The following is a 23109-nucleotide window of genomic DNA, read 5'->3' as shown; positions in this document are numbered from 1 at the left end:
CCTGGCTTACATCACAGCACAGAGTGAATCGACCTGGCTTACTTCACTGTAATGTGTGAATCTACCTGGCTTAGATCTCTCCACTGAATGAATCTACCTGGCTTACATCACTGCACTAAGTGACTATACCTGGCTTACATCACTGCACAGAGTGAATCTACCTGGTTTACATCACGGCACTGAGTGAATCTACCTGGCTTACATCACTGCACTGAGCGAATCTACCTGGCTTACATCACTGCACAGAGTGAATCTACCTGGCTTACATCACAGCACTGTGTGAATCTACCTGGCTTACATCACAGCACTGAATGAATCTACTGGCTTACATCACGGCACTGAGTGAATCTACCTGGCTTACATCACAGCACTGAGCGAATCTACCAGTCTTACATTACTGCACTGAGTGAATCTACTTGGCTTACATCACAGCACTGTGTGAATCTACCTGGCTTACATCACAGCACTGAGCGAATCTACCAGTCTTACATCACTGCACTGAGTGAATCTACCTGGCTTAGATCACTCCACTGAATGAATCTACCTGGCTTACATCACTCCACTGAGTGAATCTACCTGGCTTACATCACTGCACTGCGTGAATCTACCTGGCTTAGATCACTCCACTGAATGAATCTACCTGGCTTACATCACTCCACTGAGTGAATCTACCTGGCTTACATCACTGCACTGAGTGAATCCACCTGGCTTACATCACTGCACTGAGTGAATCTACCTGGCTTACATCACTGTAATGTGTGAATCTACCTGGTTTAGATCACTGCCCTGAGTGAATCTACCTGGCTCACATCACTGCACTGCGTGAATCTACCTGGCTTACATCACTGCACTGAGTTAATCTACCTGGCTTACATCACTGCACTAAGTGACTATACCTGGCTTACATCACTGCACTGAGTGAATCTACCTGGTTTACATCACGACACTGAGTGAATCTCCCTGGGTTACTTCACTGCAGTAAGTGAATATACCTGGCTTACATCACAGCACTGAGTGAATCTGCCTGGCTTACATCACTGCACTGAGCGAATCTACCTGGCTTACTTCACAGTAATGTGTGAATGTACCTGGCTTACATCACTACACTGAGCGAATCTACCTGGCTTACATCACTGCAATGAGTGAATCTACCTGGCTTACATCACTTCACTGAGCGAATCTACCTGGCTTACATCACTGTAATGTGTGAATCTACCTGGCTTAGATCACTCCACTGATTGAATCTACCTGGCTTACATCACTGCCCTGAGTGAATGTACCTGGCTTACATCACAGCACTGAATGAATCTACTGGCTTACATCACGGCACTGAGTGAATCTACCTGGCTTACATCACAGTACTGAGCGAATCTACCAGTCTTAAATTACTGCACTGAGTGAATCTACCTGGCTCACATCAATGCACTGCGTGAATCTACCTGGCTTACATCACTGCACTGAGTTAATCTACCTGGCCTACATCACGGCACTGAGCGAATCTATTTGGCTTACATCACTGCACAGAGTGAATCTACCTGGCTTACATCACAGCACTGAGTGCATCTACCTGGCTTACATCACGGCACTGAATGAATCTACCTGGCTTACATCACGGCACTGAGTGAATCTACTTGGCTTACATCACAGCACTGAGTGCATCTACCTGGCTTACATCACGGCACTGAATGAATCTCCCTGGCTTACATCACAGCACTGAGTGAACCTACATGGATTACATCACTGCACAGAGTGAATCTACTTGGCTTACATCACAGCACTGAGTGAATCTACCTGGCTTACATCACGGTATTGAATGAATCTACCTGGCTTACATCACGGCACTGAGTGAATCTACTTGGCTTACATCACTGCACAGAGTGAATCTACTTGGCTTACATCACAGCACTGAGTGAACCTACATGGATTACATCACTGCACAGAGTGAATCTACTTCGCTTACATCACGGCACTGAGTGAATCTACCAGTCTTACATCACGGCACTGAATGAATCTACCTGGCTTATATCACGAAACTGAGTGAATCTACTTGGCTTACATCACTGCACTGAGTGAATCTACCTGGTCTACATCATGGCACTACGTGAATATACCTGGCTTACATCTCAGCACTGAGTGAATCTACCTGGCTTACATCATTGCACTGCGCGAATTTACCTGGCTTACATCACAGCTCTACGTGAATCTACCTGGCTAACATCACTCCACTGAGTGAATCTACCTTGCATACATCACAGCACTGAGTGAATCTACGTGGCTTACATCACTGCACTGATTTAATCTACCTGGCTCAGATCAATGCACTGAGTGAACATACCTGGCGTACATCACTGCACTGAATGAATCTACCTGGCTTACATCACTCCACTGAGTGAATCTACCTGGCTTACATCACTGTAATGTGTGAATCTACCTTGCTTACATCACTGCACTGTGTGAATCTACCTGGCTTACATCACTGCACTATGTGACTATACCTGGCTTATAGCACAGCACTGAGTGAATCTACCTGGCTTACATCGCTGGACTGAGTGAATCTACCTGGCATACATCACTGCACTCAGTGAATCTACCTGGTTTACATCACGGCACAGAGTGAATCTACCTGGCTTACATCACTGTAATGTGTGAATCTACCTGGTTTAGATCACTGCCCTGAGTGAATCTTCCTGGCTCACATCACTGCACTGCGTGAATCTACCTGGCTTACATCACTGCACTGAGTTAATCTACCTGGCTTACATCACTGCACTAAGTGACTATACCTGGCTTACATCACTGCACTGAGTGAATCTACCTGGTTTACATCACGACACTGAGTGAATCTCCCTGGGTTACTTCACTGCAGTAAGTGAATATACCTGGCTTACATCACAGCACTGAGTGAATCTGCCTGGCTTACATCACTGCACTGAGCGAATCTACCTGGCTTACTTCACAGTAATGTGTGAATGTACCTGGCTTACATCACTACACTGAGCGAATCTACCTGGCTTACATCACTGCAATGAGTGAATCTACCTGGCTTACATCACTTCACTGAGCGAATCTACCTGGCTTACATCACTGTAATGTGTGAATCTACCTGGCTTAGATCACTCCACTGATTGAATCTACCTGGCTTACATCACTGCCCTGAGTGAATGTACCTGGCTTACATCACAGCACTGAATGAATCTACTGGCTTACATCACGGCACTGAGTGAATCTACCTGGCTTACATCACAGTACTGAGCGAATCTACCAGTCTTAAATTACTGCACTGAGTGAATCTACCTGGCTCACATCAATGCACTGCGTGAATCTACCTGGCTTACATCACTGCACTGAGTTAATCTACCTGGCCTACATCACGGCACTGAGCGAATCTATTTGGCTTACATCACTGCACAGAGTGAATCTACCTGGCTTACATCACAGCACTGAGTGCATCTACCTGGCTTACATCACGGCACTGAATGAATCTACCTGGCTTACATCACGGCACTGAGTGAATCTACTTGGCTTACATCACAGCACTGAGTGCATCTACCTGGCTTACATCACGGCACTGAATGAATCTCCCTGGCTTACATCACAGCACTGAGTGAACCTACATGGATTACATCACTGCACAGAGTGAATCTACTTGGCTTACATCACAGCACTGAGTGAATCTACCTGGCTTACATCACGGTATTGAATGAATCTACCTGGCTTACATCACGGCACTGAGTGAATCTACTTGGCTTACATCACTGCACAGAGTGAATCTACTTGGCTTACATCACAGCACTGAGTGAACCTACATGGATTACATCACTGCACAGAGTGAATCTACTTCGCTTACATCACGGCACTGAGTGAATCTACCAGTCTTACATCACGGCACTGAATGAATCTACCTGGCTTATATCACGAAACTGAGTGAATCTACTTGGCTTACATCACTGCACTGAGTGAATCTACCTGGTCTACATCATGGCACTACGTGAATATACCTGGCTTACATCTCAGCACTGAGTGAATCTACCTGGCTTACATCATTGCACTGCGCGAATTTACCTGGCTTACATCACAGCTCTACGTGAATCTACCTGGCTAACATCACTCCACTGAGTGAATCTACCTTGCATACATCACAGCACTGAGTGAATCTACGTGGCTTACATCACTGCACTGATTTAATCTACCTGGCTCAGATCAATGCACTGAGTGAACATACCTGGCGTACATCACTGCACTGAATGAATCTACCTGGCTTACATCACTCCACTGAGTGAATCTACCTGGCTTACATCACTGTAATGTGTGAATCTACCTTGCTTACATCACTGCACTGTGTGAATCTACCTGGCTTACATCACTGCACTATGTGACTATACCTGGCTTATAGCACAGCACTGAGTGAATCTACCTGGCTTACATCGCTGGACTGAGTGAATCTACCTGGCATACATCACTGCACTCAGTGAATCTACCTGGTTTACATCACGGCACAGAGTGAATCTACCTGGCTTACATCACTGCACAGAATGAATCTACCTGGCTTACATCACTGCACAGAGTGAATCGACCTGGCTTACTTCACTGTAATGTGTGAATCTACCTGGCTTAGATCTCTCCACTGAATGAATCTACCTGGCTTACGTCACTGCCCTGAGTGAATCTACCTGGCTTACATCACTGCACTGAGTTAATCTACCTGGCTTACATCACTGCACTAAGTGACTATACCTGGCTTACATCACTGCACAGAGTGAATCTACCTGGTTTACATCACGGCACTGAGTGAATCTACCTGGCTTACATCACTGCACTGAGCGAATCTACCTGGCTTACATCACTGCACAGAGTGAATCTACCTGGCTTACATCACAGCACTGTGTGAATCTACCTGGCTTACATCACAGCACTGAATGAATCTACTGGCTTACATCACGGCACTGAGTGAATCTACCTGGCTTACATCACAGCACTGAGCGAATCTACCAGTCTTACATTACTGCACTGAGTGAATCTACTTGGCTTACATCACAGCACTGTGTGAATCTACCTGGCTTACATCACAGCACTGAGCGAATCTACCAGTCTTACATCACTGCACTGAGTGAATCTACCTGGCTTAGATCACTCCACTGAATGAATCTACCTGGCTTACATCACTCCACTGAGTGAATCTACCTGGCTTACATCACTGCACTGCGTGAATCTACCTGGCTTAGATCACTCCACTGAGTGAATCTACCTGGCTTACATCACTGCACTGAGTGAATCCACCTGGCTTACATCACTGCACTGAGTGAATCTACCTGGCTTACATCACTGTAATGTGTGAATCTACCTGGTTTAGATCACTGCCCTGAGTGAATCTACCTGGCTCACATCACTGCACTGCGTGAATCTACCTGGCTTACATCACTGCACTGAGTTAATCTACCTGGCTTACATCACTGCACTAAGTGACTATACCTGGCTTACATCACTGCACTGAGTGAATCTACCTGGTTTACATCACGACACTGAGTGAATCTCCCTGGGTTACTTCACTGCAGTAAGTGAATATACCTGGCTTACATCACAGCACTGAGTGAATCTGCCTGGCTTACATCACTGCACTGAGCGAATCTACGTGGCTTACTTCACAGTAATGTGTGAATGTACCTGGCTTACATCACTACACTGAGCGAATCTACCTGGCTTACATCACTGCAATGAGTGAATCTACCTGGCTTACATCACTTCACTGAGCGAATCTACCTGGCTTACATCACTGCCCTGAGTGAATGTACCTGGCTTACATCACAGCACTGAATGAATCTACTGGCTTACATCACGGCACTGAGTGAATCTACCTGGCTTACATCACAGTACTGAGCGAATCTACCAGTCTTAAATTACTGCACTGAGTGAATCTACCTGGCTCACATCAATGCACTGCGTGAATCTACCTGGCTTACATCACTGCACTGAGTTAATCTACCTGGCTTACATCACTGCACTAAGTGACTATACCTGGCTTACTTCACTGCACTACGTGAAAATACCTGGCTTATATCACAGCACTGAATGAATCTGCCTGGCTTACATCACTGCACTGAGAGAATTTACCTGGCTTACATCACTGCACTGAGTGAATCTACCTGGTTTACATCACGGCACTGAGTGAATCTACCTGGCTTACATCACTGCAGTAAGTGAATATACCTGGCTTACATCACAGCACTGAGTGAATCTACCTGGCTTACATCACTGCACTGAGCAAATCTACCTGGCTTACATCACTGCACAGAGTGAATCTACCTGGCTTACATCACTGCACTGAGCGAATCTACCTGGCTTTCTTCACATTAATGTGTGAAGGTACCTGGCTTACATCACTACACTCAGCGAATCTACCTGGCTTACATAACTGCACAGAGTGAATCTACCTGGCTAACTTCACAGCACTGTGCGAATCTACCTGGCTTACTTCACAGTAATGTGTGAATGTACCTGGCTTACATCACTACACTGAGCGAATCCACCTGGCTTACATCACTGCAATGAATGAATCTACCTGGCTTACATCACTGCACTGAGCGAATCTACCTGGCTTACATCACTATAATGTGTGAATCTACCTGGCTTAGATCACTCCACTGATTGAATCTACCTGGCTTACATCACTGCCCTGAGTGAATCAACCTGGCTTACATCACAGCACTGAGTGAATCTACCTGTCTTACATAACTGCACTGAGTGAATCTACCTGGCTTACATCACGGCACTGAATTAATCTACTTGGCTTACATCACAGCACTGAGTGAATCTACTTGGCTTACATCAGAGCACTGATTGAATGTACCTGGGTTACATCACGGCACTCAATGAATCAACCTGGCTTACATCACGGCACTGAGTGAATCTACTTGGCTTACATCACAGCACTGAGTGAATCTACCTGGATTACATCACCGCACTGAATGAATCTACTTGGCTTCCATCACGGCACTGAGTGAATCTACCAGTCTTACATCACGGCACTGAATGAATCTACCTGGCTTTTATCACGAAACTGAGTGAATCCTCTTGGGTTATGTTAAGTCTGTGGGTTGTATTATAAATAATCACAGACTCCACGGTTAACAAAATAAAACACGTCTTTACTATTCAGAGGCTCGGGCGATTCTGCCCTAGTTAACGTATCACAACCCTTATCTACTGGTGTGGTCACTATCGGTATTACAGTATACATGAGCCAATAAATAGTGCCACCCTAAAGTAGTGCTCTTAAAGGCGAACGGTTACATTCTATAGTTCCCTTAAAGGTAAACGGTTACATACACAACACTCCTCCCTTCCTAGCTTATTACTTACAGAATCCCGTTAAACATACAGGCCTAGAAATTCAGTGCCCTTAGCGCCGATTTTGCGGCGCTAGAGGGCCTAGCGCTGCAATTGGCGCCGGCGCCTAAATTGCCTGGGGCCCTTCCGCCGCGGTAGACCGGTAGCGCTGCGCCGGCACCGATGACGTCATCGGTGTGCGCAGTGTCCCGGTTGCCATGCCGACGGGCCCCAGCGCCGAAATTCAGTTGCGGCCGCCTCGCCCGTGGCAGCCGCAACTAAGACTCTGGCAACAGAGTCCAACATGTTTTTGCGCCGGCGCATTAAAGGCCCCGCGGCGGCCGGCCGCTTTCCCGCCGGCCGCCTGGCCGCAGCTCCCTCCCCGGACTTCCCCCCCCCCCTCCCCCCCGGAACAGAAGCAAGCCCGGCACTTGTCCGAGGTGCCGGGCTCATTTTTAAAAAGATTTTCGCGGGCCGCGGCCGGGTGCAGGCAGCTCCTCCTTAAGGGAAGGAGGAGGCCTGCACTTCCCGAACCTGCCGCACCGCAGCGGGCGCCGCAGCGCCGGAATAGCGCCGAAATTCAGCGCGTTGCGCCAGTTTTCAGGCGCAAACAGCTCTCAGCAGCGCCGGCAGCCGTTTGGACGCAGAACTATTGAATTTTGGGCCCGACCAGCGCGACTTAGCTCCGGCACTAACTTCCGGCGCTAAAGCCCTGGCTGCGCCAAAACTCAATTTCTAGGCCACAATCTTCAACTTTATATAAACAGTTTGCAGTTATACTCTCAATGGAGTCAACGCCATATAACAATTTACAGTTATACTCTCGATGGAGTCACGTCATATAACTTCATGTTTAACATAACATTAATAACATATATAACTTCATGTCAAAACAGATCACAGATTCAGTCTCTGTAAGAACAGTTGCAACATACTCTTAGTGGGAACAGTTTACAGGTTCAGTCTCTGTGGGAACAGTTCGTAAATTCAGTCTCTGATCTTAATTCGTTCCAGACAGCATCTTTTCGTAGTGTTCGGCCGGAGGTAGTAGGAGTAACAATATTTTAAACAATTATTATTTTCGGCCTCTTCTTTTTCTTTTCTGCCTTTTTACAACTCTTGTCGTTCCCATCTTCTCGGCGGACAGCTGTAATGCTACCAACTCTCTATGTTCTTTAGACCTTAAGTGCTTCCTCCGGATTTCTGCACTTTGGGAGTTTCCATCACAATTTGGGCATACCACATCCTCGTAGTATTCAATATCACTCAACAGGTCGAGAGGCCCTTCTACTTCTTCCTTACCCAACTGGACGCTATCCGACTGCTGTTCCTTCTCTATCTCTCTTACTTCCCGTAGTAGAGCCACCTTCTTCCGATGTTCCGTAGACTTTTGGTGCTCCTCCATGATTTCTGCACTTTGGGGGTCAAAGTTACAAGCTGGGCAGGACAGGACATCGTAATATTCGGAGTCGTCCGACAGGTCATGGTAATATTCGGTGTCGTCCTGAGCTAGGCCAGCGAGAGGGTCTTCTATTTCCTCCATATCCAGCTGGACGTCAGCCAGCTTTTGTTCCAAATCCAGACATCTTTCCTGAAGAGACTTCTTCATGTGTTCCGCTTCATCTAGCTTTTTCTGGGCTTTCAGCAAGTTGTTTACTAATGACCTCATTTGTGATTTTAATACTTCAACTTCCTTCAATAATTTAACGAGTTCTTGGACATCCTGCCTTTCATGTTCTGCCATGTCTTCCACCACTAATTTTTCATCTATGGATGGAATCTTTACCGATGAGTCAGCCTTGGCCTGAAGCTCATCAAACATTTCCTGCAGCCTTTGGACTTCTTGCTCATGGGCAACCTTCAGTTGCTCATATGCTTTCACCAACACTAGCTTTTCGGAGGTTGCCAAGTCAACCCCTTCCAGGATTGTAGTCTGGGCCTGTTCATACTGTTCTTTCAACTCGTTACACTCTGCTTGCAACAAGTCGTAGAGATGAACTGGAATAAAATCCTGGCTTCCTGAAGATTCCTCTGCAATTGGTGTTTTTGCAAATTCCTGTTGGAGTTCAGCCAAGGCTGCTATGCTATCTGCCTCTCGAAGTCTCACTGCCATCAATTCTTCTTTATTCTTGCAGTCTATCTCAGCCATCTCCCGTTTACTCTCTTCTAACTGAGTGAGTAGCCCCTTATTCTGGGCTGAGAGATATTGCACCTTCTCCTGTAGACCATAGCACTCCTTCTCTGCTCGCCATAGCTGATTTCTGCTGATTTGGTTCTGTGTTTCAAGTTCCAACATCCTTTGCTTAGCTTCTTTCAGTTTCGCCTCAATAATCCCCTCTCGTAACATGTCCACATTATTCACATCAGGTAAAGAAGCATTTCTCTTTTCCATGTCCAAGATTTGTTTCTGCATCTCCTTAAGAGCACACTGTGATTCAACTTCTCTTAACTTTGCCTGCACTAGCTCCGTCTCTAATTGCAGAACAAAACCCTCAGTGTAGCGTGATTTGCCCTTCTGCTGTACCTCTAGATCATGCAAATATTCTAACTCCTGAACATCATCAGGGAGATGTGATCGGTAATTGGTCACGATGGCTCTATGGTCACTCTCTGCTTGAGCCAGTAGGTTCTGTTGTCTTTCCAGACTCTCCCATTCGGTGTCATAGAACTTTTTCATTGTTTTCATCTCTTGTACGAGGCGGTAACTTAATTGTTCTAATTGTTGTTGTACTTTGAAATAGCGTTGAGTTCGAGCCCGGTGTTCCTCCGTAATGCATATGTCTGTAGCTTGAACAGACTCAGAATTCTCTGTCTTTATGCACGCCATCGATTTTCCAACCTTAGTCCGTGAGTTAATGTTAACCTTGTTTTTCATACATAAGCTGGACTTATCGTCTTCCGGCTCGGAGTCTGAGCTGCTTGTCTGCACCGAGTCCTCACTCGTCATTGCTTGTCGGTAGTGCCATTCCATGTCTATTTTCTTGATCCACTCCCGTCCTAGAAGTGGTGGTCCTCCCTCAGGTAGTACGTACAAATTCATTCTTGGGTGTACTTTACCCCTACCTCTCACCTTGACTCTTATTTTCCCCATGGGGTATACGCTATGCCCCGTGTATGTCTGTAATACGAACTTGGTATTTCTTAAGGGTATGTGAGAGAATAGTCGGTGGTAGTCCTTTTGGTTGATGACTGATACAGCTGATCCCGTGTCCAGCTCCATTCGTACTTGGACTCCAGCTATTTTTAGTGTGACCCAGATCGTCTGTAGATCAGTTACTTTACCCACATTGTGGATTCTCAGACTATCCAACTCCTGGCTGTTTGGGTCTGAGTCTGAATTTTGTTCGTCTGAACTCTTTTCAGCCACCTGATGCACCTTGTTGTACTTTTCTTGTGGTGGTGGCTTCCTTTGTTTGTTGGTCTTCTTTCCGGACCTGCATACCTTCGCGATGTGACCCAGTTTGCCACATTTCCTGCACTCTTGATTCTTAAACCAGCACTGATTCTGGTCGTGCGTTGTCTTTCCACAACGGTAGCATTTGGAAATGCTTGCAGTCATTTGGTCCACCCCGAGTGCCGCCGCCTTTAGCTGCATTTCCGCCGTTCCTTTCGCTGCGGCTTCGTGCGATGAAGCTATGAGGACAGCCCTGTCCAGTGTGAGGTCGTTTTCCTCCAGAAGTCGCTTCTGCGTTCCTTCTTTGGCCAAGCCGCATACGAACTTGTCCCGCAGCGCCTCTGTCAAATTCCCTCCAAACTGGCAGTATTTCGCTAGCTTACGCAGTTCGACTAAGTATTCCGCATTGCTTTCATCTTGCCTCTGGGTTCTGGCGTAAAATTTAAATCGTTCAGCCAGCATCAACGGTGTGGGGTTCAAGTGATCCTTCAGCACTGCTACGATCTCTTCGAAGGTCTGGTCCACTGGTTTAACTGGTGCTATTAGATGTTTCAAAAGCCCGTATGTTTTTGCTCCCATCGAATTTAACAAAGTTATTGCCTTGTCGTCATCCTCAATGTCGTTGGCTGCGCAATATATTTCGATGCGTTCCACATACGTGGCCCAGTCTTCTATTTCAGCATTAAAATCATTAATATTTCCTCGCTTAGGCATCTTCTTCTCTTTTCAAGAACAGTACAAGTATTTCTTTACTTATTATTAATTTTCTTCTCTTCTTGAGAACACCACAAGTATTGCTTTACTTATACTTATTTTTCCTCTCTTCTTGAGAACACCACAAGTATTGCTTCACTTATTTCTTGTTTCTGAAAATTCTTATTAATTTTCTAAGATGGCGGTTTCCCGCTTCTGCCTTCTTCCCCAGTGGTTTTCCCGCGAAAAATGGCGGCTTTCCCGCGCTTCTCGCTCTCCCCGCCCACTTCAATGGCGGTTTTCCCGCGCTTCTCGTCGCTCTCCGCCCACTTCAATGGCGGTTTTCACCCGTTCCCCGACGCTGACTTTCAGCCCGACTGCGGCCCTTATCTCCTGTGCGATCGCTGGTGCGCCGCCCGCCCGAAGCGGTTCTCAGCCCTTATCACCGGTGCGATCGCTGGCCCGCTAAGCGCCTCCTGCTTGAAGCGGCTCCCGGCCTCTGGCTCACCCGCTCGCGCGGCTCTTGCTCGCTCCCTCCCGGGCTCTGGCTTACCCGCTCGCGCGTTTCACCGCGGCTCTTATCAGGGATTGCGATCGCCCTTATCTCCCGATACCGGTGGCCCTGTCTTTGCAGCCAACGCTGCTCGGCTTACCCACGAGGTTATGGAGGCTTCAGGGTCCTAATGCCTGTCGATTCCAGTCGCTGGAAGCTGTCAGGATTTCTGCTGCCCTTCAGTTTTCAGTGGGGTGTTGAGGATTGAAACCTCTCTTCAACGTCCTGGCTTTGGACGAAGCCGCCGTGGAATAACTGCCGCAGGGTTCGAACCGACTCCTCGCCAATGTTAAGTCTGTGGGTTGTATTATAAATAATCACAGACTCCACGGTTAACAAAATAAAACACGTCTTTACTATTCAGCGGCTCGGGCGATTCTGCCCGAGTTAACGTATCACAACCCTTATATACTGGTGTGGTCACTATCGGTATTACAGTATACATGAGCCAATAAATAGTGCCACCCTAAAGTAGTGCTCTTAAAGGCGAACGGTTACATTCTATAGTTCCCTTAAAGGTAAACGGTTACATACACAACAGGTTACATCACAGCACTGAGCGAATCTACCTGGCTTACATCACTGAACTAATGAGTCTACCTGGCTTATATCACTGCACTGAGTGAATCTACCTGGTTCACATCACAGCTCTGAGTGAGTCTACCTAGCTTACATCACTGCAGTAAATGAATCAACCTGGCTTACATCACAGCAAAGAGCAAATCTACTTGGCTTACATCACTGCACAGAGTGAATCTACCTGGCTTACATCACTGTAAATTGTGAATCTACCTGGCTTCGATCACTCCTTTGAATGAATCTACCTGGCTTACATCACTGCCCTGAGTGAATCTACCTGGCTTACATCATAGCACTGAGTGAATGTACCTGGCTTACATCACTGTAATGTGTGAATCTACCTGGCTTAGATCAGTCCACTGAGCCAATCTACCTGGCTTACATCACTGCACTGAGTGAATCTACCTGACTTTCATCACTGCACTAAGTGAATCAACCTGGCTTACATCACAGCAAAGAGCGAATCTACTTGGCTTACATCACTGCACAGAGTGAATCTACCTGGCTTACATCACTGTAAATTGTGAATCTACCTGGCTTCGATCACTCCATTGAATGAATCTACCTGGCTTACATCACTGCCCTGAGTGAATCTACCTGGCTTACATCACGGCACTGAGTGAATCTACCTGGCTTACTTCACTGCCCTGAGTGAATCTACCTGGCTTACATCACTGCACTGAGTGAATCTACCTGGCTAACATCACTCCACTGAGAGAATCTACCTGGCTTACATCACTGCACTGAGTGAATCTACGTGGCTTACATCACTGCACTAAGTGACTATACCTGGCTTACAGCACAGCACTGAGTGAATCTACCAGGCTTACATCGCTGCACTAATTAATCTACCTGGCTTACATCACTGCACTGAGTGAATCTACCTGGTTTACATCACGGCACTGAGTGAATCTACCTGGCTTACATCACTGCAGTAAGTGAATATACCTGGCTTACATCACAGCGCTGAGTGAATCTACCTGGCTTACAACACTGCACTGAGCGAATCTACCTGGCTTAGATCACTCCACTGAGTGAATCTACCTGGCTTACATCACGGCACTCAATGAATCTACCTGGCTTACATAACAGCACTGAGTGAATCTACCTGGCATACATCACAGCACTGAGTGAATCTACCTGGCTTACATCACGGCACTGAGTGAATCTACCTGGCTTACATCACGGCACTGAGTGAATCTACCTGGCTTACATCACAGCACTGAGCGAATCTACCAGTCTTACATTACTGCACTGAGTGAGTCTACTTGGCTTACATCACAGCACTGAGTGAATCTACCTGGCTTACATCACGGCACTGAGCGAATCTACCAGTCTTACATCACTGCACTGAGTGAATCTACCTGGCTTAGATCACTCCACTGAATGAATCTACCTGGCTTACATCACTCCACTGAGTGAATCTACCTGGCTTACATCACTGCACTGAGCGAATCTACCTGGCTTACATCACTGCACAGAGTGAATCTACCTGGCTTACATCACTGCACTGAGCGAATCTACCTGGCTTACTTCACAGTAATGTGTGAATGTACCTGGCTTACATCACTGCACTGAGCGAATCTACCTGGCTTACATCACTGCAATGAGTGAATCTACCTGGCTTACATCACTGCACTGAGCGAATCTACCTGGTTTACTTCACAGTAATGTGTGAATGTGCCTGGCTTACATCACTACACTGAGCGAATCTACCTGGCTTACATCACTGTAATGGGTGAATCTACCTGGCTTAGATCACTCCACTGAATGAATCAACCTGGCTTGCATCACTGCCCTGAGTGAATCTACCTGGCTTACATCACTGCACTGCGTGAATCTGCCTGGCTTACATCACTGCACTAAGTGACTATACCTGGCTTACATCACTGCACTGAGTGAATCTACCTGGTTTACATCACGGCACTGAGTGAATCTACCTGGCTTACTTCACTGCAGTAAGTGAATATACCTGGCTTACATCACAGCACTGAGTGAATCTACTTGGCTTACATCACAGAACTGAGTGAATCTACCCGGATTACATCACTGCACAGAGTGAATCTACTTGGCTTACATCACAGCACTGAGTGAATCTACCTGGCTTACATCACGGCATTGAATGAATCTACCTGGCTTACATCACGGCACTGAGTGAATCTACTTGGCTTACATCACCGCACTGAATGAATCTACTTCGCTTACATCACGGCACTGAGTGAATCTACCAGTCTTACATCACGGCACTTAATGAATCTACCTGGCATATATCACGAAACTGAGTGAATCTACTTGGCTTACATCACTGCACTGAGTGAAGCTACCTGGCTTACATCACGGCAGTACGTCAATATACCTGGCTTACATCTCAGCACTGAGAGAGTCTACCTGGCTTACATCACTGCACTGAGAGAATTTTCCTGGCTTACATCACTGCACTGAGTGAATCTACCTGGCTTACATCACTTCACTGAGCGAATCTACGTGGCTTACATCACAGCACTGAGTGAATCTACCTGGCTTACATCACTGCACTGATTGAATCTACCTGGCTTAGATCAATGCACTGAGTGAACATACCTGGCTTACATCACTGCACTGAGTGAATCTACCTGGCTAACATCACTCCACTGAGCACATCTACCTGGCTTACATCACTGCACTGAGTGAATCTACCTGGCTTACATCACTGCACTAAGTGACTATACCTGGCTTACAGCACAGCACTGAGTGAATCTACCTGGCTTACATCGCTGCACTAATTAATCTAGCTGGCTTACATCACTGCACTGAGTGAATCTACCTGGTTTACATCACAGCACTGAGTGAATCTACCTGGCTTACATCACTGCAGTAAGTGAATATACCTGGCTTACATCACAGCACTGAGTGAATCTACCTGGCTTACATCACTGCACAGAGTGAATCTACCTGGCTTACATCACTACACTGAGCGAATCTACCTGGCTTACATCACTGTAATGTGTGAATCTACCTGGCTTCGATCACTCCACTGAGTGAATCTACCTGGCTTACATCACGGCACTGAGTGAATCTACCTGGCTTACATCACTCCACTGAGCGAATCTACCTGGCTTACATCACTGTAATGTGTGAATCTACCTGGCTTAGATCACTCCACTGAGTGAATCTACCTGGCTTACATCACGGCACTGAGTGAATCTACCTGGCTTACATCACTCCACTGAGTGAATCTACCTGGCTTACATCACGGCACTATGTGAATATACCTGGCTTACATCTCAGCACTGAGTGAATCTACCTGGCTTACATCACTGCACTGAGTGAATTTACCTGGCTTACATCACTGCACTACGTGAATATACCTGGCTTACATCACAGCACTGAATGAATCTACCTGGCTTACATCACTGCACTCAGAGAATTTACCTGGCTTACATCACTGCACAGAGTGAATCTACCTGGCTTACATCACTGCACTGAGCGAATCTACGTGGCTTACATCACAGCACTGAGTGAATCTACCTGGCTTACATCACTGCACTAAGTGAATGTACCTGGCTTACATCACAGCACTGAGCGAATCTCCTTGGCTTACATCACTGTACAGAATGTATCTAGCTGGCTTACATCACTGCACTGAGCAAATCTACCTGGCTTACTTCACAGTAATGTGTGAATCTACCTGGCTTACATCACTCCACTGAGCGAATCTACCTGGCTTACATCACTGCAGTGAGTGAATCTACCGGGCTTACAACACTGTAATGTGTGAATCTACCTGGCTTAGATCACTCCACTTAATGAATCTACCTGGATACATCACTGCCCTGAGTGAATCTACCTGGCTTACATCATTGTACTGAGTTAACCTACCTGGCTTACATCACGGCACTGAGTGAATCTACCTGGCTTACATCACTGCACTGAGTGAATCTTGACTTGGATAGAGAACTGGTTGGTGGACAGAAAGCAAAGAGTTGGAATAAACGGGTCGTTTTCCGAGTGGCAGGCAGTGACTAGTGGGGTACCGCAAGGGTCTGTCCTAGGACCCCAGCTGTTCACAATATATATTAATGATCTGGACGAGGGAATTGGATGTAATATCTCCAAATTTGCAGACGACACAAAGCTGCGTGGGAGGGTAAGCTGTGAGGAGGATGTCGAGAAACTCAAGTACGATTTGGACAGATTGGGTGATTGGGCAGAAACATGGCAAATGCACTATAATGTGGATAAATGTGAGGTTATGCACTTTGGTGGCAAAAACAGGAAGGCAGATTGTTATTTGAATGGCAATAGATTGGGAGAAGGGGAAGTGCAAAGAGACCTGGGTGTTCTTGTGCACCAGTCGCTGAAGGTAAGCATGCAGGTGCAGCAGGCGGTTAAGAAGGCAAATGGTATGTTGGCCTTCGCAGCAAGAGGGTTTGAGTACAGGAACAAGGATGTCTTGCTACAGTTGTACAGGGCCTTGGTGAGACCGCACCTTGAGTATTGTGTGCAGTTTTGGTCGCTTTACCTGAGGAAGGACGTTCTTGCCATGGAAGGAGTGCAGCGAAGATTCACCAGGCTGATACCTGGGATGACAGGAATGACGCATGAGGAGAGATTGTGTCGATTGGGCTTATACTCACTGGAGTTTAGAAGATTGAGAGGGGATCTCATCGAAACCTATAAAATTCTGTCAGGCCTGGACAGACTACATGCAGGAAGGACGTTTATGATGGCCGGGGAGTCCAGAACCAGGGGTCATAGTCTAAGGATAAGGGGGAAGCCATTTAGGACTGAAATGAGGAGGAATTTCTTCACCCAGAGAGTGGTGAACCTGTGGAATTCTCTGCCACAGAGGGCGGTGGAGGCCAGTTCATTAAATATATTCAAAAAGGAGTTGCATATATTTCTTAAGGCTAAAGGGATCAAGGGATATGGGGAGAAGGCAGGGACAGGGTACTGAATTTGGATGATCAGCCATGATCTCATTGAATGGCGGAGCAGGCTCGAAAGGCCGAATGGCCTACCCCTGCTCCTATCTTCTATGTTTCTATGTTAACCTGGCTTACATCACTGCACTGAGTGAATCTACCTGGCTTACATCACGGCACTGAGTGAATCTACCTGGCTTACATCACTCCACTGAGTGAATCTACCTGGCTTACATCACGGCACTATGTGAATATACCTGGCTTACATCTCAGCACTGAGTGAATCTACCTGGCTTACATCACTGCACTGAGTGAATTTACCTGGCTTACATCACTGCACTACGTGAATATACCTGGCTTACATCACAGCACTGAATGAATCTACCTGGCTTACATCACTGCACTCAGAGAATTTACCTGGCTTACATCACTGCACAGAGTGAATCTACCTGGCTTACATCACTGCACTGAGCGAATCTACGTGGCTTACATCACAGCACTGAGTGAATCTACCTGGCTTACATCACTGCACTAAGTGAATGTACCTGGCTTACATCACAGCACTGAGCGAATCTCCTTGGCTTACATCACTGTACAGAATGTATCTAGCTGGCTTACATCACTGCACTGAGCAAATCTACCTGGCTTACTTCACAGTAATGTGTGAATCTACCTGGCTTACATCACTCCACTGAGCGAATCTACCTGGCTTACATCACTGCAGTGAGTGAATCTACCGGGCTTACAACACTGTAATGTGTGAATCTACCTGGCTTAGATCACTCCACTTAATGAATCTACCTGGATACATCACTGCCCTGAGTGAATCTACCTGGCTTACATCATTGTACTGAGTTAACCTACCTGGCTTACATCACGGCACTGAGTGAATCTACCTGGCTTACATCACTGCACTGAGTGAATCTTGACTTGGATAGAGAACTGGTTGGCGGACAGAAAGCGAAGAGTTGGAATAAACGGGTCGTTTTCCGAGTGGCAGGCAGTGACTAGTGGGGTACCGCAAGGGTCTGTCCTAGGACCCCAGCTGTTCACAATATATATTAATGATCTGGACGAGGGAATTGGATGTAATATCTCCAAATTTGCAGACGACACAAAGCTGCGTGGGAGGGTAAGCTGTGAGGAGGATGTCGAGAAACTCAAGTACGATTTGGACAGATTGGGTGATTGGGCAGAAACATGGCAAATGCACTATAATGTGGATAAATGTGAGGTTATGCACTTTGGTGGCAAAAACAGGAAGGCAGATTGTTATTTGAATGGCAATAGATTGGGAGAAGGGGAAGTGCAAAGAGACCTGGGTGTTCTTGTGCACCAGTCGCTGAAGGTAAGCATGCAGGTGCAGCAGGCGGTTAAGAAGGCAAATGGTATGTTGGCCTTCGCAGCAAGAGGGTTTGAGTACAGGAACAAGGATGTCTTGCTACAGTTGTACAGGGCCTTGGTGAGACCGCACCTTGAGTATTGTGTGCAGTTTTGGTCGCTTTACCTGAGGAAGGACGTTCTTGCCATGGAAGGAGTGCAGCGAAGATTCACCAGGCTGATACCTGGGATGACAGGAATGACGCATGAGGAGAGATTGTGTCGATTGGGCTTATACTCACTGGAGTTTAGAAGATTGAGAGGGGATCTCATCGAAACCTATAAAATTCTGTCAGGCCTGGACAGACTACATGCAGGAAGGACGTTTATGATGGCCGGGGAGTCCAGAACCAGGGGTCATAGTCTAAGGATAAGGGGGAAGCCATTTAGGACTGAAATGAGGAGGAATTTCTTCACCCAGAGAGTGGTGAACCTGTGGAATTCTCTGCCACAGAGGGCGGTGGAGGCCAGTTCATTAAATATATTCAAAAAGGAGTTGCATATATTTCTTAAGGCTAAAGGGATCAAGGGATATGGGGAGAAGGCAGGGACAGGGTACTGAATTTGGATGATCAGCCATGATCTCATTGAATGGCGGAGCAGGCTCGAAAGGCCGAATGGCCTACCCCTGCTCCTATCTTCTATGTTTCTATGTTAACCTGGATTACATCACTGCACTGAGTGAATCTACCTGGCTTACATCACGGCACTGAGTGAATCTACCTGGCTTATATCACCGTAATATGTGAATCTACCTGGCTTACATCACGGCACTGAATGAATCTACCAGGCTTACAGCACTCCACTGAGTGAATCTACCTGGCTTACATCACTGCACTGAGTGAATCCACCTGGCTTACATCACGGCACTGAATGAATCTACCTGGCTTACATCACTGCACTGAGTGAATCTACCTGGCTTACATCACAGCACTGCGTCAATCTACCTGGCTTACATCACTGCACTAATGACTCTACCCGGCTTACGTCACTGCACTGAGTGAATCTACCTGGTTTGCATCACGGCACTGAGAGAATCTACCTGGCTCACATCACAGCAATAAGTGAATCTACCTGGCTTACATCACTGCACTGAGCGAATCTACCTGGCTTACATCACTGTAATGTGTGAATCTACCTGGCTTAGATCACTCCACTGAGTGAATCTACCTGGCTTACATCACAGCACTGAGTGAATCTACCTGGCTTACATCACAGCACTGAGTGAATCTACCTGGCCTACATCACGGCACTGAGCGAATCTATTTGGCTTACATCACAGCACTGAGTGAATCTACTTGGCTTACATCACTGCACTGAGTGAATCTACCTGGCTTACATCACGCCACTGAGTGAATCTACCTGGCTTACCTAACAGCACTGAGTGAATCTAACTGGCTTACATCACTGCACTGAGTGAATCTACCTGGCTTACATCACGCCACTGAGTGAATCTACCTGGCTTTTACAACAGCACTGAGCGAATCTACCAGTCTTACATCACGGCACTGAATGAATCTACCTGGCTTACATCACGACACTGAGTGAATCTACTTGGCTTACATCACAACATTGAGTGAAACTACCTGGCTTACATCACTGCACTGAGTGAATCCACCTGGCTTACATCACGGCACTGAGTGAATCTACCTGGCCTACATCACGGCACTGAGCGAATCTATTTGGCTTACATCACAGCAATGAGTGAATCTACTTGGCTTACATCACTGCACTGAGTGAATCTACCTGGCTTACATCACGCCACTGAGTGAATCTACCTGGCTTACCTAACAGCACTGAGTGAATCTAACTGGCTTACATCACTGCACTGAGTGAATCTACCTGGCTTACATCACGCCACTGAGTGAATCTACCTGGCTTTTACAACAGCACTGAGCGAATCTACCAGTCTTACATCACGGCACTGAATGAATCTACCTGGCTTACATCACGACACTGAGTGAATCTACTTGGCTTACATCACAACATTGAGTGAATCTACCTGGCTTACATCACTGCACTGAGTGAATCCACCTGGCTTACATCACGGCACTGAATGAATCTACCTGGCTTACATCACTGCACTGAGTGAATCTACCTGGCTTACATCACAGCACTGAGTGAATCTACCTGGCTTACATCACTGCACTGACTGAATCTACCTGGATTACAACACAGCACTGCGTCAATCTACCTGGCTTACATCACTGCACTAATGACTCTACCCGGCTTACGTCACTGCACTGAGTGAATCTACCTGGTTTGCTTCACGGCACTGAGAGAATCTACCTGGCTCACATCACAGCAATAAGTGAATCTACCTGGCTTACATCACTGCACTGAGCGAATCTACCTGGCTTACATCACTGTAATGTGTGAATCTACCTGGCTTAGATCACTTCACTGAGTGAATCTACCTGGCTTACATCACAGCACTGAGTGAATCTACCTGGCTTACATCACAGCACTGAGTGAATCTACCTGGCCTACATCACGGCACTGAGCGAATCTATTTGTCTTACATCACAGCACTGAGTGAATCTACTTGGCTTACATCACTGCACTGAGTGAATCTACCTGGCTTACATCACGCCACTGAGTGAATCTACCTGGCTTTTACAACAGCACTGAGCGAATCTACCAGTCTTACATCACGGCACTGAATGAATCTACCTGGCTTACATCACGACACTGAGTGAATCTACTTGGCTTACATCACAACATTGAGTGAAACTACCTGGCTTACATCATGGCACTGAATGAATCTACCAGGCTTCCTTCACTGCACTGAGTGAATCTGCCTAGTTTACATCACTGCACTGAGTGAATCTACCTGGCTTACATCACCACACTGAGTGAATCTACCTGGCTTACATCACTGTAATGTGTGAATCTACCTGGCTTACATCACTGTAATGTGTGAATCTACCTGGCTTACATCACTGCCCTGAGTGAAACTACCTGGCTTACATCACTGCACTGAGTGAATCTACCTGGCTTACTTCACTGCAGTAAGTGAATATACCTGGCTTACATCACAGCACTGAGTGAATCTACCTGGCTTACATCACTGCACTGAGCGAATCTACCTGGCTTACATCACTGCACAGAGTGAATCTACCTAGCTTACATCACGGCACTGAATGGATCTACCTGGCTTACATCATGGCACTGAGTGAATCTACTTGGCTTACATCACAGAACTGAGTGAATCTACCCGGATTACATCACTGCACAGAGTGAATCTACTTGGCTTACATCACAGCACTGAGTGAATCTACCTGGCTTACATCACGGCATTGAATGAATCTACCTGGCTTACATCACGGCACTGAGTGAATCTACTTGGCTTACATCACAGCACTGAGTGAATCTACATGGATTACATCACCGCACTGAATGAATCTACTTCGCTTACATCACGGCACTGAGTGAATCTACCAGTCTTACATCACGGCACTTAATGAATCTACCTGGCATATATCACGAAACTGAGTGAATCTACTTGGCTTACATCACTGCACTGAGTGAAGCTACCTGGCTTACATCACGGCAGTACGTCAATATACCTGGCTTACATCTCAGCACTGAGAGAGTCTACCTGGCTTACATCACTGCACTGAGAGAATTTTCCTGGCTTACATCACTGCACTGAGTGAATCTACCTGGCTTACATCACTTCACTGAGCGAATCTACGTGGCTTACATCACAGCACTGAGTGAATCTACCTGGCTTACATCACTGCACTGATTGAATCTACCTGGCTTAGATCAATGCACTGAGTGAACATACCTGGCTTACATCACTGCACTGAGTGAATCTACCTGGCTAACATCACTCCACTGAGCACATCTACCTGGCTTACATCACTGCACTGAGTGAATCTACCTGGCTTACATCACTGCACTAAGTGACTATACCTGGCTTACAGCACAGCACTGAGTGAATCTACCTGGCTTACATCGCTGCACTAATTAATCTAGCTGGCTTACATCACTGCACTGAGTGAATCTACCTGGTTTACATCACAGCACTGAGTGAATCTACCTGGCTTACATCACTGCAGTAAGTGAATATACCTGGCTTACATCACAGCACTGAGTGAATCTACCTGGCTTACATCACTGCACAGAGTGAATCTACCTGGCTTACATCACTACACTGAGCGAATCTACCTGGCTTACATCACTGTAATGTGTGAATCTACCTGGCTTCGATCACTCCACTGAGTGAATCTACCTGGCTTACATCACGGCACTGAGTGAATCTACCTGGCTTACAT

The sequence above is a fragment of the Somniosus microcephalus genome, chromosome 6, assembly GCF_052327205.1.
Source record: "Somniosus microcephalus isolate GS21.2 chromosome 6, FLI_Smic_1.0, whole genome shotgun sequence".
Classification (NCBI taxonomy): Eukaryota; Metazoa; Chordata; class Chondrichthyes; order Squaliformes; family Somniosidae; genus Somniosus; species Somniosus microcephalus.
This window is presented reverse-complemented; position numbering follows the sequence as displayed.